The sequence below is a fragment of the Rhipicephalus sanguineus genome, chromosome 6, assembly GCF_013339695.2.
Source record: "Rhipicephalus sanguineus isolate Rsan-2018 chromosome 6, BIME_Rsan_1.4, whole genome shotgun sequence".
NCBI classification, from domain to species: domain Eukaryota; kingdom Metazoa; phylum Arthropoda; class Arachnida; order Ixodida; family Ixodidae; genus Rhipicephalus; species Rhipicephalus sanguineus.
The window spans coordinates 175,308,055-175,323,208 of NC_051181.1; the positions used below are offsets into that span (position 1 = coordinate 175,308,055).

A 15,154-nucleotide genomic window follows, 5' to 3' on the forward strand; every position below is an offset into this window, starting at 1 on the left:
AGAGGACAGCCTATGATCACGATCGAGCAGCAGGATTGCTATGCATGGATTGCAACATCTTAAAATCCACACCGATCCTTAAGTACCATATGCTCCAGCAAGTGGCAGGCAGCAATTCAAGACACATGCAACGAAGCAAACGAATGAGTTAGCAGTCCCTGGTCTAGTGACCCTCACAAGACTTTGTATTTTCATCAAGTACAAAACAAACATCCTTGTACAATGCTGCTTCATTTTGTACAAAACCGTGAATAGACGCACCCTATCACGAATGATAAATACGTGAGAGCAGCATACAGTAATGATGGGTCCGCTGCAAGCCGCGGATAAGGACAGTAGGCCTACGTAGACGAATACCGCAGCAAGCGTTACGATGGTTTTAGAATTAGGCATGCAGTGTTTGCGTTGCTTGGGTATGCGCACTGTTTTCTAAATATTACACGCATGCTAATAAAGAGCCCAAGAAGGTGGCAGATGACACACGTGCAGTGGCAACAAACACAAGTGCGAAGCTTTGGGTACCCTATTGTAAAGCTGCCCATTGTTCACACACTAGCTCATAGTAGAACGCGTACATTTCCTAACAGGATTACATTTGTGCTCTTATGTATAGTGTTATTACATGCAATTAGTTCTCAACGTCCTCAATGTTGTGAACAAATGTAGAGAAGCGAAGCAAAGTGCTTCGGCGAGTTTTTTCTGCCCACGCATCGCAGCTCTCGATCTCGCGAGTTCTCTGGTATGTGAATCTGCTTTGCTGAACTGGTGCACCTCAGGAATCCCTTTTATTTAATTAGAAGCAATTGTGATTCTATAAGAAACAAACTGTAGCCATTTTTCAATACTGCCGTGAGTGGCGTTACCAGCAAATGCATGGACTGAGGTGATTAAGCGGCGAGGAACAATCCCATCAGAGGCACTGCCTCTCTAGTAGGTAACATCAGACGTCTGTTGCACTGTCGCCATTGCGACAAGACACTCTTATGCGAACTGACATATAGTATACTGTGTTGTATCCAGTACACAGTACTGTGTCGGATACTGTGCGACGTTCGGATATGCAGCCTTCATCGACGAGTCTAGCGAATGAATTAGGAACGAGCATCACACAGAGATGTTGTCTAGGCAGTGCCTCAAGCGCTACATACTTGCTTCCGTAGGCTCGAAGTTTTTATTTTTTCTTTAAACAGCAGTGATCCACTCAGTAGACATATTTTCATTTTGAGAAAATTTGTGAAATCCATCTTCCTCACAACCATTTAATGCCATGTGGCACCTCAGCACATACACAGTAGCAGGGTGTCTACCAATTTAATTTTTCCAAATTCCCCGACTTTTCCAGGTTATCCATGACGATTTAAAGCAAATTCTATGACCGGTACGTCTGCTTGAAAAACTCTGCGCACTGGAAACAAACCCTCGAGTGGTAAAAAAAAGATCCATGGGTCACTATAGTGTTCAGACACAATTTCTGCTTTTGTGACACATTTCTTGACTAGAAAACCATTTAAAGATGCCTTCCTGTCAGGCGCGATGGCCCCTGGCTTAGCAGGCACACTTTCAGCACCCGTGCTTGGCACAGCCGGTACACATTCACTCGTTACAGTCACAGAACAAGGTAAGTTGGGTCCAGCACTAAAAAATGCACGGATGATTGCCTGGGAAGCACTTTGTGACAAGCTCCCAGTGGCTAGGCATTTCTTGCTCACAGTGTGACTGGAGACAGCAGCGATGCCCATATTACTCAGCGAGAAAGTCTTCTGGCAAGCTGCACACTGAGCCTTACTTGTGTCTTTCGGCACTGCTAAAATCTATGATGAGTGCTCGGATATTTCAGCGTTCATTAAGAGTTAAATGAACAATTCCTCGTGGGACACGTGGCGACTCACTGCATCGCAACAAGAATGGCAATATAGCTGCAGCCCAGGCAGCTAGAGTGTACTAGAATGGGGGAGTGGGTCCACTGGAGCGGGCAGCAAGCAGGAAGGGTGAAGCAAAAATCGCTGAAAATTTGCGGTGGCGCTGCAGTCGCCTTCACCTGCTCCGGCGGTTTGGAGCAGCGGCTGTGGTGGAGCTCGGGCGAGAGCGCCAAGCTGGCGTCTGCTCGACACGCATCGTCTTTTCGACGCACCACCGCTCGCACGTTGTTTTGACCATTTGTCCGCTAGCTTCTTTCTTTTAACCTCGTTGGTGCGAAAAAACAATCAACAAAATGAAGGTAACACTGTTGTTATTAGCTACGAGCAGGGTATCCAACGAAATAAACGTATTACCCTCCTTTAGTTGAATTATTTCCGAGACACGGTGCAACGCCGTCCAAGGCTTTGCACAAACGCTGCAGCAATGCTGCAGGCTACGCTTGAGACGTGACCGTCAGGCTGCCGCCACACGCGGCCATTACCATGGCAACAAGAGTGGTAACCATGGTAACCTTCAGGTGAAGGCGACGGTGATGCCATCTGGATTTTCAGGAAAAAAAACGCCTCAGCTCGGAGCCCCGTGTGGACCCACTCTCCATTCTAGTACACTCTACAAGCAGCTTAGCATGTGGATTGGATCTGATCCGACTTAGATTATCTACTTTACTATTGATTTGTGTGCCCGCCTAATTTACGCACCCCTAAAATATATTTTTGAGTGAAAAAGAATAACTACTACCTGCGAATTCTGTGGGCCTTGCCTAGACAACAACCAGCGACAGCGTCACAAAAATGGAGTCGTACTGCGAGATTTCCTTTTTTTTTTTTCACACGATGGGCACACGCATGTTTGCATTTTATTTCTCTGGCTGTGATGCTTGGAGCAAGTCCTCCGATGCATGTAATGAAAGCTGGGGGTTGCGTTCAAAGCGCCGACATATTTGTGGCAGCAGGGAGGAATCTGCAGGCCGCAACAGTTGACGGGGCAGCGCCATGGCTGTACCTCAATTCCACAGATGAATCACGGATGCCGGCATGTTCCCTTCGTTTATGTGCTCTTCTATGGACGCGATGCTAAAGAATAATCACAGATTTAATAACACGATCTCAAGAAACTGAAATGAGACTTTTTGCCGTAGTTGCTACTAGCAGTAGGTGCGTAGCTAAGGACATTTGCCGTTGCGTCGCCAATGAATGAGCTTGACATGGCCCGCGAGCCTCTGCTAATGGCACTTCTAGCCTAACCAGAAGGCCTTCAAGCCAAGCCGAGATCGTGCCAAGACAAACATGCACAAATTTACCAGCGTGAGTAATGTTGTGCTTGGAAAGTGAGATGTGCTGTGCAATCTGCAGAAGCAACAGTTGAAAGCTGGACGCTGCTAAACTTTTTTTTATGCTTCTGCTTAGCTGTTCACTGTTGCAGCCGAAGGAGCGACCTTTGAAGCTTTGACCAATGTAATGATTATTTCGTGATGGTCGCACAGACTGCCATCAGTGTCCATGACCTGGCCAGGTTCTTCGGAAATTCCATGACTATTCCCTGACTTTTCCAGGCTTTCCACATTGGTAGAGACCCTGGGTAGGGTCCTTCCATGCCAAATGTCCCAGACATTGCACTCGACCCTCTCAGATTCTGTTCCAAAAAATTGTGCGCCATCATCTTAGTGCACTATTTGACCTCCTACAGTATCTCTGCAAAAAAATTTTTTTTTCTGTTCTTAGGAGGGATTTTAAATGTTTCTGTAGTGGGTAAAACCTAAGTTGATGAAAAAAATCCCTCAAAAACACATTACTACATGGAGCACTATAATCTCTGCTGGTTACCAGAAAAGAAATGTGTGCTTTCTTATTCCCCTTCATTGGCATCTGCTATTCTGTCTCATGACATGCTTTGTGGTGAAGCAAAACGACGATTCTCTGCCCATTTTGACAATTAAAAAACAATTTTTAAAAAATTCTACGAAGTCTATCAACACCATACGACAACATCACATGGCTGGATAGTTGCCAGAAAGCATGTAAAAAAAGTATGGAGGTCAATGACCAAGTAGCTTCGAAGAGGAAAGGTTGAAAACATAGAAAAATGTGTGAAATGACCCATGTTCAGGCACATGCAGATTGGTGATCTAAGTAAGAATGCATGCTTGCACTGATTTAAAAGGGTCAACAAAGGAGATTAATTTCTCGAAGTTTAATTGGAGGCAATTTTTGTTCTAAGCGAGAAAAAATTTTTATGTTGAGCATCTGCCGTGGCCCTGGATGCCGACTTGTAGCCCGCTTCAGTGCCCGTCAACAACCTTCCACATCAGGAAGTGAGTGACAACCTCACGCTCAGCAACACGATGCAGAGTCACTAGCCAACCCCCGAGAAGACCCATGCATCCTTGACAGTTGACAAGTCTCACCTTGCATTTGCCTCAAACACTGGCCCAAATATGGCAAAGAAATTGTTCCGTGACTCTGCACAGTTGGTTGGGATGTCATCATCAAATTCGGGGTCCACGCTGTCGTAGGAGCGTCGCCGAACAGGGTTGCCCAGTATTTCATACGCTGTAAAGAAGGAAAAAAAAGGAAAGCCGACAATCTATTGGGAGATGCAAAAGATCGGCAAAGTGAAGAAGCCATCTTAGAATGAGGTTAAGAGGAAGGAAAACACGGGGCAACGCTTCTCTAGCGGCAAGGGAGGATAGCATAGTGCTATGTCCGCATTCAAGAAAGACATCAAGGCAGAATAAATATCAATGCACTAGCATCGGGATGAAACAAACAAAAACCCATCACTGCACTGGCTGGTGTGGCGAGGCATAAGGCCAACATGACAGTTTGTACTCTCGGTTTATTGAGGTCAATGTAGCGTGACAGAGGCTATTTACATTATAGACAATTGCAAGAAAATGGTATGACCTAGCAAATTTGACATTACTACCAGTTGTGATATCTATATGTTTACACAATTTGTATAAGTGTGTTGATCATAAACTATCACTGCATCTGCTCACTATTCATATATTATTTATTATATGTTTTTCATGTGCGTCTTTATTCAAGTGAACCACATTTTATGTGTAGACTTTTATATTTGAGTTATAGTATTTCATGTTTCTGCTGTAAAGATGTATTAATTTCATGTCTATAGATATATTAAGTTTTTGTGTAACATGCAGGTGTTATTTAGGTGTATGTGTATCCCCTCCTATGTAAGACCCTCGCACGAGGGCTCTTAGGGTTACTAAGGCCCGTGACAACTAAATGTTGTCACGTGGTTGTGACAGTGAAGAAGGCTGCAGCAAGACTGGAAAATACAGAGCCCTTTATTTCGGCGAACTTGTGCCCGGCAAATGAAAAGTCAACGTACAAGCGATTTACGCTGTACACTCTTAGCAGTGAGAACAGTCCCTTGGCCGTCGAGTAATCTGATCGGCACAGCAGTAAGGCACGTCGATATTTATACAAGTGGCATAAAAGATTCCAGGCTTATCGTTGGTGACCGTATTAGTTCCAGAATTATCTCTACTGTTCATGTAGCATGCTCAAGATTATCAGAACAAGCCACAACAATCGGGAATGTTCAACATTTGGCGTGGCACACGCAAGACGTGCAACGGGTTTGGTTGGTTACATGAAAGCGCGTGCAGCAATGCGTAAACAAATAAAACCCACTCACCCCTGGTGATGCAGGAGAAGTAGTCACGCTCCAGGTCCCTCACCTGCTCACCCGCCGTACGCCTCTTGTCCGGGTGGTGAAGCAGCACCTTGCGCCGGTCTACAGTCACCAAATAGGGAAATAGCACATGAAGTGAGCATTGCATTTCTAGCATAGAACCAGGAGTGCTCAAAAGAGGACAGTTGGCACTTCTTTCGTCTGCTGCTTTTTCCCGTGCTACAGTGCCTCGGGACACTGTGAATTTCATTACCGCACCCTTTAAGCTACACTTAAACAATGAAAGCCGTTTCCCTTGAACAAGTAAGCACAGTGCTAGTAAGATAAGGAAATAGTATTCAGCCCATCCAATTAAAAGAAGAACCGATCACAGCTGGCACTTTTCAAATACTAATTCAAGCATAAACCTTATTATGACTGTGCCACACTGCAGATGGCTGGCATTAAATTCAGAAACTTTTGTGCTCTTTGTCCTGCAATTTGCCTTTCAGTGAAATGCACTTCAACTAACACAGTTACTACTCTCTGAAAAGCAATATTATTCAATAATCAACAGGCTTTCATTTACAGTTGTACAGTTGCCGCAAAGTCACATGCAGCCATATTTCTTAATAATCACAGCACTTACAATGCCTCTGACAACAGATACACAATAAGCTAAAAAAAACAATGAAGAATGTGTCTTTGTAGTTTACAACATTCTGAAAAGAAATCGATGTAAACTTTCCAAGCAACATGCACCTTGGCTCTTCAAAAGCAAGCATCAACACAACATGCTAAAAAAGACACACAATCTGAATAATTTTTCTTTCCACTCCCTAGCATGCAAGAGCAGTAAAACAGTTGAAAAGTGATTCTTACAGGCCTTTCTTGATGTCATGTTCGGTGGCAGCATGCCGTTTTGACTGCAGACCGAGCACCCGGTAGTGGTCTTGGGACTGCACAGGCAGAGCGGCATTTTTTTCAGCAGTTACGCAAAGGTTAACACAAATAGCAGACAATTAGAGAGGTCTGGTAAGAGATAGCAAAGCAAATAGGTTGAGACAATGCCAAACCAAAACAGGTGACACTTGTGCACTTTGTACTATAAGTGCAGGCACGGCTGCATAAGCACACAATACGAAAGCAGAGCAGTCCACTGAAAGCAAGCAAGGTAATTAATAAGTGCAAGGTAAATAAAAACAAGCATTAGATGACATGATGGTGACTGGCAGGCTACTTGCCGCCATATTGTTTTCTTTGCACTGACTTTCCTTTTGCATTAATTTATAAGGGTACCCCATGTACTAATTCACTTATAAACAATGCATTTATCACACGAGCTTGGCCTTTTGTATTAATTTATGAGGGTAGCCCATATACTCATTCACTTATAAACAGTGTGACACCAGCTTGGCTTGCCTTCACGAACCACCCCTCGGTGGAAAAAAACAAATCCAGCGGGAAGCAGACACTGCTACGAACATCTCAGCCAAATCTTGCAGTCGTCCGTGGCAAGGAGAATTATGAACTGGAGCACGAAGTTTATCAGGCGCCCAAAGAGGCCTGTGCTCACTCTCTTCGGAGTTTGCAGCAGTTTCTCTCAGACGGTGAAATGGGTAGGCCACGTGTCCTTTGTACTTCCGAGCAACAGGCAGCTAACAAACATGCAACCAATAATTCAGAAAGACTAATTAACTGTTTCAATTGCATAGCAATAAACACAGGGGCTGCAATTTTTTCCCATGACAATGTGGGACGGTGAGTCTACCCAAGAGCGAATCCCAACATATAAACGCAACAATTGTTTATTCAACTAGCAGCAGCAGCAGCAGCGGGTGAGCATACTGACACCCTACACTCATTTGGGTAGTGGAGCAATAATTATCTCCAAGCGGAGCAGCCTATTTTTGTGGCCACCGCTGGTGACGTATACCACGGGTGACACTGTAATGACGCTGTGTTTATCGGAATGCAGCGCAGCGCTGCGTTACGCCGGGCTGAATGATAGCGAGGCAGAGGCTGTGCGGGCATATGCGCAGCGTGTTGCCACAAGAGCATAGTGCAGCTCATGGGCTGCTCACAAGGGAACTGTGCTGAAAAGGTTTGTGCACTCGCACACCACAAACCCCCTCCACACATCTGCACTCATTGACCCGCCTCCCAAGTCATGCATGCCAAAATATGCTTCAGTATCTTGAGAAACCCAACTTGGGCTCCAAGGTAGTACATCGCCCACTTTTGACACGAAAGCGCCAAAGTCCACCAAGAATTCGTGTATGTCACTTCTATGATGGAACTGACATCAATAAGATTGGCACATGGGCAGCTCAGAAAGAAACCCAGAAAAAAAAGGGTACAGTTACCCAACCGGGGGAAGTGAACCTCCAAATACCCAACTTTCGAGCGCACAAGCCTGACAGCCTGATCGCTACACCACAAATGCAAGCACACTTATCACGAATGCGTTGTATGCGCTTCCCTCTTGGCAGGAATGGCACCACCATCTCAAAGCGGCACAACGCACTGGATTGGCAAAGACATCACAGAGGTGCACCAAAATGCACAGAAGAGATGTGACAATGAGTGTCAACATGATGCATCCATGCCGAAGGCTCCCGCACCAGTCCGTAGCAATACAAACTGTGTGAACTGTATTTTATTGCGATAACAATATATGGACACTCTCGGCGGATTTTTGCCGTCGCCGTCATGTCCCGGATATGTACATGTATGTTATACATAAAGGCCACAAATAAAATAATTCAGAAGAAAAAATTCCGAAGCGCTGAACGAGGATTCAACCCGCAACCCCTTGCACCGCAGCGTGCTGCCTTAGACAATCATACCATGTGTCATTCGTTCTCCAGGACACTAACAGCAGAATACAAACGCACGTGGCTTTGGGTGAAACACGTAGCGAAATTAAAATTATGCGAGACGCGGGCCATGCTGAATCGTTGCCCACGCTGTGTTTGCGTCGCATCACTGGCGACCCACGCTAGTTTTCCATTTTGGGGTTGTAACACTGCACAACGCATCTCGTGGCTCGTGGTGGCACGAGCTAGTGGGAATGCTTTCACTTTGGTAGGCTTGTGCCACAGGAGGGAAGAAACGAGACAGCTGAACCAGGATCACGGTATATATCTTACACCGTGACCAGAATCCTGAGGCTAAAATTGCAGCGCAAATTCAGAAGACGCCCACGAAAAAAAGAAACGTACGACAAAAGCGCTGACTAACAACTGCTTTATTCTTTCATACGCCAATGCCCAAGGCAACCTTACTGCACATGTGCACACAACAATAGCTCCAAAGCAAAGTGTGTGACATAGTGTATTAGATACGCGAAGACATGAAATCATATTCACATGGGTGCAGACAAAAAGAAGCAAAGAAGTAAGAAAAACAAAGAAGTACGCTTGCGCTGTAATTTCAGCCTTAGGAATATGTACCAACTAGTAGAGCCAAATGAAGTTTTATTTTAGTGACCAGAATCGACGCCAGCAGGGAACGCAAGCCGCGGCTTCGCGGGCCACTGCCAAGCACCGTCTTTATTTTCTGCTCTTGAGGTCACGTGCGCTCCGGTTTTGTCCGCTGCCCAAAGGAGGGCACTACGGGGTCTTGGGACAACGCAAGCGCAAGAGTCTGAGAGTGGCTTGCATTCTGCACATGCGCCCTGGAGACTCGCAAGTTTCTTGGGTCCCCAATTCTAAATCTCTCTCGTGTTTCGCCGATGTTGGGATGCGCACCTCAGACTTGTACTTTGACATACAGGGCGTGGTCGATCGTGCTCACACACTTATCTCTTGAGGGGGAGTTTTGTACGTCTTGTGCTTTCACCGCAGCTATAGACCGCACGAAGGTCACTTCGCTCGCTGCAGTCGCCGCGTTTGTAAAAGGAGTGAGCTGCTAGCTAGAAAAGCTAAAGTAGGGGCAAGTTGAAGAAACAACTGTGACAGTTCGCGGTTGTCCTGTGTAAACCTGTGCGTTCTTTTTGTGCATCCTTCTTTATGTTTGCAGCGTGTTGCAAGTGTCGAGCTGTGATAGTTGTTAGTTCACACTCGCCTTGTATGTTTTATTTTCCTGCGCCCTTTGTGCTTGAGCAGTGCGCAGCGAATTTCTAGCTGCTTGCTGTTTTTCCTGTGACATTCCAATTTCTTGCTATTGCATTCATTGCTTCGCCTTCGAGGCAAAACTGTGACTTTTTTTTTTTAACATCCAACACAGCTGTAATTACTTCTATGGAGGCAAATGTCACTTTCGTGTATGAACAACTCCTATCAAAGACGGATCAGGAATGTTTGTTCACAATGCATGACCAACCAGACCAGTCTAACACCTTCCTCAAAGGCCATGTGCCACTTTTAACGCACGACACTAATGCTAATTTGGGTACACCCTGCTGTTAACTCTACACTGGACCAGTGGTTCACTGAATGAGATGACAGTTCAGTCATCTCCGGCAAGTAACTGAAAAAAATAAACGTCAACTGAGGTCAGCACCCACGAGATCAGTCCTGTGCTTGCTGACTATCATCACTGAGCTTAGCTTTGTTAGCTGCATTCATCACCAACATTAAGGGATGTCAATCAAGCAATGCATACATCATAAAAGTGGGTTACTGAAGAGCAGCTACCACTTCTGTCAAGAAATGATGACCCTTCACTGATCGGCCACACTCATTATTTACATGGGATAATACTGAGCTTTATTTATCTCAAATTTGGCATTCACTCAGTCATTGAAATGAAGGGTCATTTCTTAAGCAACATCAGGGCACAAGGGTGTTCAAAAATTTTTTTTATATTCTCGATCAATTTTGGTGAAACTTGCTCAGTTTATGTATGTTTGTGTGCTGATTCCAAATGTGCAATTATTTTTCTAGTACAACATGTAGTTTTTAAATATCAACATTCTATGTTGTCATATTGGGAGCAAGGCTTGCCTAAACTGAAAGGGCTGCGAAGTTCATCATATAGTATCACGATAACCTGGAGAAAGAACTGTACGCAACACAACAAGAACACAAACAAAAGTTATGGTATGTTGAACATTTAAGAGCGAGTTGATGTCAAGCAGGGATTTCAGTCACAAATGTTCAGCATACCGTAACTTTTCTTCAAATGGGTGAGGAGATCCATTCTTGTTATATTGCATACAGTTCTCTCTTCAGGTTATTGTGATATGCTGATTTACTGTGCAACTCTTTCAGTTTATGCAAGCGCTTGCTTGCAAAATGGCAACATGGGATGTTTCATATTTTAAAAACATGTTGTAATAGAAAAATAATTGCATACTATTTGAAATCAGCACGCATATATGGATTACCTCAGAAAATTAATCAAGAATTAAAAAAAGGAACGTTTTTAAGCGCAGTGTCACATCATAATTCCACGGGAATGGTTTGGTGGCTAAAGGGGAAGGTGTCAGAATCGGCTAGGCTGCATCATGTACGAGGGCACAGCGCTTTTTCATGGTGACAGTCGACGTGCTCGTAAATCTGAGATGCCTTGACACTCAAGTGACGAGCATTCTCTGTGACTTTAGCTTGAGCACGTGTCGATGCGGCCATTCTCTACCACTGTCAGTGCAGAGCTTTGCCAGCCCAGCTTTTGTTTGTGCTTGCCAGAGACTCTCGCATGATGTGCTAGGTCAGCAGGCATGTGGCGGCGAAAATGCAGATGAGAGCAAGAATCCAAAAAGTGTTCTTGGGTGTTGCTCCAGTCGATACACTCGTGTTTGCTTCTGGAACAGTTGATGGATAGAGGTGCCCTACTACCAATCTCAGGCAATAAGCGACTGTTTGCCGCAACAAAAGATGCCTTCACGCACTGTTTCAGCTTCAATAGGTTGAAGGCCGACAGCCTCAAGGAGTCCGTTTCCTGCCTGTCCATAAACGAGCTGAGTGCGGTTGGCTGTGCAAAGTGCAGCAGAGAAATCGCCAACCAAGTGATACAGTTTTTTTTTCCGTCCCGTGTTTAACTTCCTGGTCACAGGAAGAATGCATCCAGGCAAGGGAAGAAAAAAAAGTACCACAAGTTGAGGCACTTAACACAACAGCCTTTATGTCAGCACTGTCAACATGAAGCGCTTGCATACAATGTAGAGCAGGAACTGTTAGTGTCACGTTCTATCCCAAACAGGGGCGTAGCCAGAAATTTTTTTGGGGGGGGGGGGGGGGGGGGGGGGCAACCATACATTATGTATGTTCGTGCGTGTGTTTGCATGTGTGCATGTATATATATGCCAGGAAAATTGAAAAATTTCGGAGGGGGTTTGAACCCCCCCCTCCTTGGCTACCCAACTGATAACTGCCCATAACCTGCAGTTTTCATAAGTCATGCATCTTTGTCTCATTCATTCTGTGTGTGCTCTACACTGAAACAACTTGCATGCTTATTGTTTAACCTACACTAGCTTAGAGTACTGAACCCCTGGAGCTTCCCATCTGACAAATATAATTATCTTGCACAGCACCTTGCTCATCGCTTGCAGGAATGTACTTTCATAAAATACTGAATTTGCATTGCACTTTGCGTCATAGCTGTGTTTGAATGTTAATAATGTTAATAACCATGTACTTAGAGTTATCTGCATTATTTTACTGAGAATGAGTGTCCTTTTTTTTCTGATACATTTATGAGTGGTGCCACTCGTATGAGTTGACTAGTTTTATGTAGTAGTACTTAATACTGCACACTGAATTCCCCCCTTTGCCCTGCCATTACACTCAATCTTAAGCACTGGTGCCTACAGTTCCCCTTTTAATTGCAAAATCAAATAAAATAGAAGCATCAGGAGCCCTAATTCACTCAAGTGGTACTATCCAGGAGTAGACCATTAAGACAAGCCCCCGTAGCTGAAGGCACCAATAACGTCATGCCCACACAGAACTACACAAGACACTGCACAATAGTCCTTTAAAAGGTAAAACTGGCACCCCACAGACGTTTGTCTACCGTGCAAGCTGCCGATTGACAATGTCAATTGACGACGTCATCACGTAACTTCATGTAGTGACATCATTGCTTGCTTGGAGAACGTGAGTGTTTAAATGAGGCTCACAAAAGTCTCACGAAGGAGAGCCACAACATCGCCACTTAAGGCTTTTGTTTTAATAATCACCTCGATATCAGCTAAAAGTTTACTGATAAATAGATGATTACAACAAAACTAAAGGTTCATTATTTTATCATGTCATGCAAGCTACCAGCTCATCGGACTGAGGACTAATGCTAGTCAAAGGCAAGAGGACACGATTGCATTATGAAAAGAAATAGCGCAAAATAACAAAGACAAAGTGGAAGTGTAAAACACTTTAAATAAAGGAGCAGGTTCTTTCCACAACATAGGCCTTTTTTTTTGCTCCGGGCAAATTAGGCTCTATGTTTGCCTGGCTGTCAAAGGGCAACTAAATGGAAAGGACAAGCAAACTAGCGTCGGTGTGTAATGTGAATTATGTTGACCAGTATGTTGTACACCCTTCCCCGCTTTCCAGTGGCCAAGTTTATACAGGGCAAATAGGCTACTGTGCTAATGTGAGGCTTAGGGAGCATCAATTGTCTTTGCAGAATAATAAGTACGCAACCCATTGTGGCCGGTGCAAATGCTTGCCCATGTTAAGATAAAACTAAGATTTTGTATACTCACAAAGACACGAAGTTCGCGGTTGAGAGGAAGGGTGACGGATGCATAAGCCAGCCTTCAATTTTGCTATCATCACAGGAAATGGCATATCTTGAGAGTATATTTCACTAACACTTGCTTCATAACACGTATTCGCTATTTTTTTTGTTTTTCACTTTTTTGCTTGTTCCAGGTGTTTATATGTAATCTCTTTTCTGTCATTAAGTTCAGTTGTGAGCCATTGCTCGTCCAGTGTTCAAGGCTCCTTCCACTTTGTCCATGTTGTTTTGCGCTGTTTCTTTCATAATGCAAGTGCACCAACCTGCCCAGGTTCATCCTTCTGAAGAGAACACAAGGATGCCCATGCACAAGACGGCATTCTGGAGGCCAAAGGGTGAAGGAACTGTTATTAGAGAGCTCTCAATACTGTTCACGTATTCAAAGTGTCACCAGTGATCTGACGGTACTTCACAAGTTATAATGCTAATGCACATACAGTGGCGGTCAAAATATTACAGACCATGGGAGTACGTGGCAGACAGCACCGAGGCACCTTTCACGGCTGCTTGCGAAGCTCTAGAGCGCACACTGCGCACGCGCCAGAAAGCCAGAGAAATCGCAAGGTGCCATTTCTGCAGTCGCCGCGGAAGCACCGAGTGATGATATCGTGATGAATACTTAAATTCTACTGGCAGTGCTCAGTGCGCCGCACTCAGCACTCTGTTCCCAGATGCTCTGCAGCATGGAAAATACGCTTTGCTCGGTGCAAATATCCTGCGCTCATTCATATGCGCTATGAAAGAAGAAACTTGGCATCGACCGGTTTGTAGCCCAAACATACAAGAAAAACCCGCATGGGTTAAAAAATGAAGAAGAAAAATCTTGAACGCTGACAAAAATTTGTCCAGACCAGGACGAAGTTTTCGCCAAGTAGAAAAGTTTTCTTCTAGGTAAATCGCTCGGGGCTTCCACGGCGACTGCAGAAGCGGCACCTTGTGCTTTCTCTGGCGTTCTGGGTGCACCCACTTGAAGCGAGCGAACGAGCAGGCCGGCAGGTAAACAAGGATGCGCGTGCGCAGTGTGCGCTCTAGAGCTTCGCAAGCAGCCGTGAGAAGGCACCTCGGTGCTGTCTGTCACGCGCTCCCATGGTCTGTAAAATTTTGACCGCCACTGTACTTGCTGTAGTGGAGGGCAGGGTATGGTACCCGACTTGAACATGAGACTTGATACTCGGCAATAAAACATTTTCTGTATGTATTCATCTTTTTCCAACATGCCATACCAACAAGTGCACATTGTAACACTAATTTTGTTCTCTTCAGGCTATGAGCGTTATCTGCTCGAGATACGGACATGTGGAGGCAGGAAGCCAGGAAATACCTTCCACTCCTTGGGATCGAGGCTGAGCAGGTACTGGGTCTCGGCAGGGTCTTCGGCCGCACTCCCCCCTTCGCCCTCGTCCGACGATTCCGAACCGATTGATGCTGCTGACGAGACGTGCCGGGTGCGAGCATTCTGGTACACGGCCTAAACCATCGGCCCACAGGTTCCACCTCCACCTGACTCGGCTCTGGAAACAGTCGCAACAGATGAGACATGCCCGATTAGTGCCCTCAGAACACTGTTTGTTATGGAGCAGTCAAAAACAAAAATGCAATCGAAATCTCCAATAATGAAAACTGGAAGCCTCAGCTCAATGGTGGGCTTGCTAGGATGGTGGCCTATCTCAATGCTGCAGTCAGCGATGCTTTAATCTAATACTGTCATTTGGCAATTGTTTTATTTGCGTTGACAGTCAAAATGGCCCACTGGATTCAAATGCACTGTGAGTGACTTCTTTTGAATTTCCAAGAACTGTGAGATTTATTAAGGTGAAAGTGTGAAATGCCTCAACAGTGGCTGGCCTTGAAAAACACAACATGCAGCACAGAAACTCGTGTGACCTCTCCAGCGTGACCTTAAAAA

At 45.0% G+C, this 15,154-nt stretch overlaps 1 pseudogene; it reads right to left on the reverse strand.

The window, feature by feature from the left end:
• The window catches only part of LOC119397730 (dnaJ homolog subfamily C member 2-like), a 78,611-nt pseudogene extending 63,824 nt beyond the window's left edge, over positions 1 to 14,787 (reverse strand).
• Between the last annotated feature and the right edge of the window lie 367 nt (positions 14,788 to 15,154).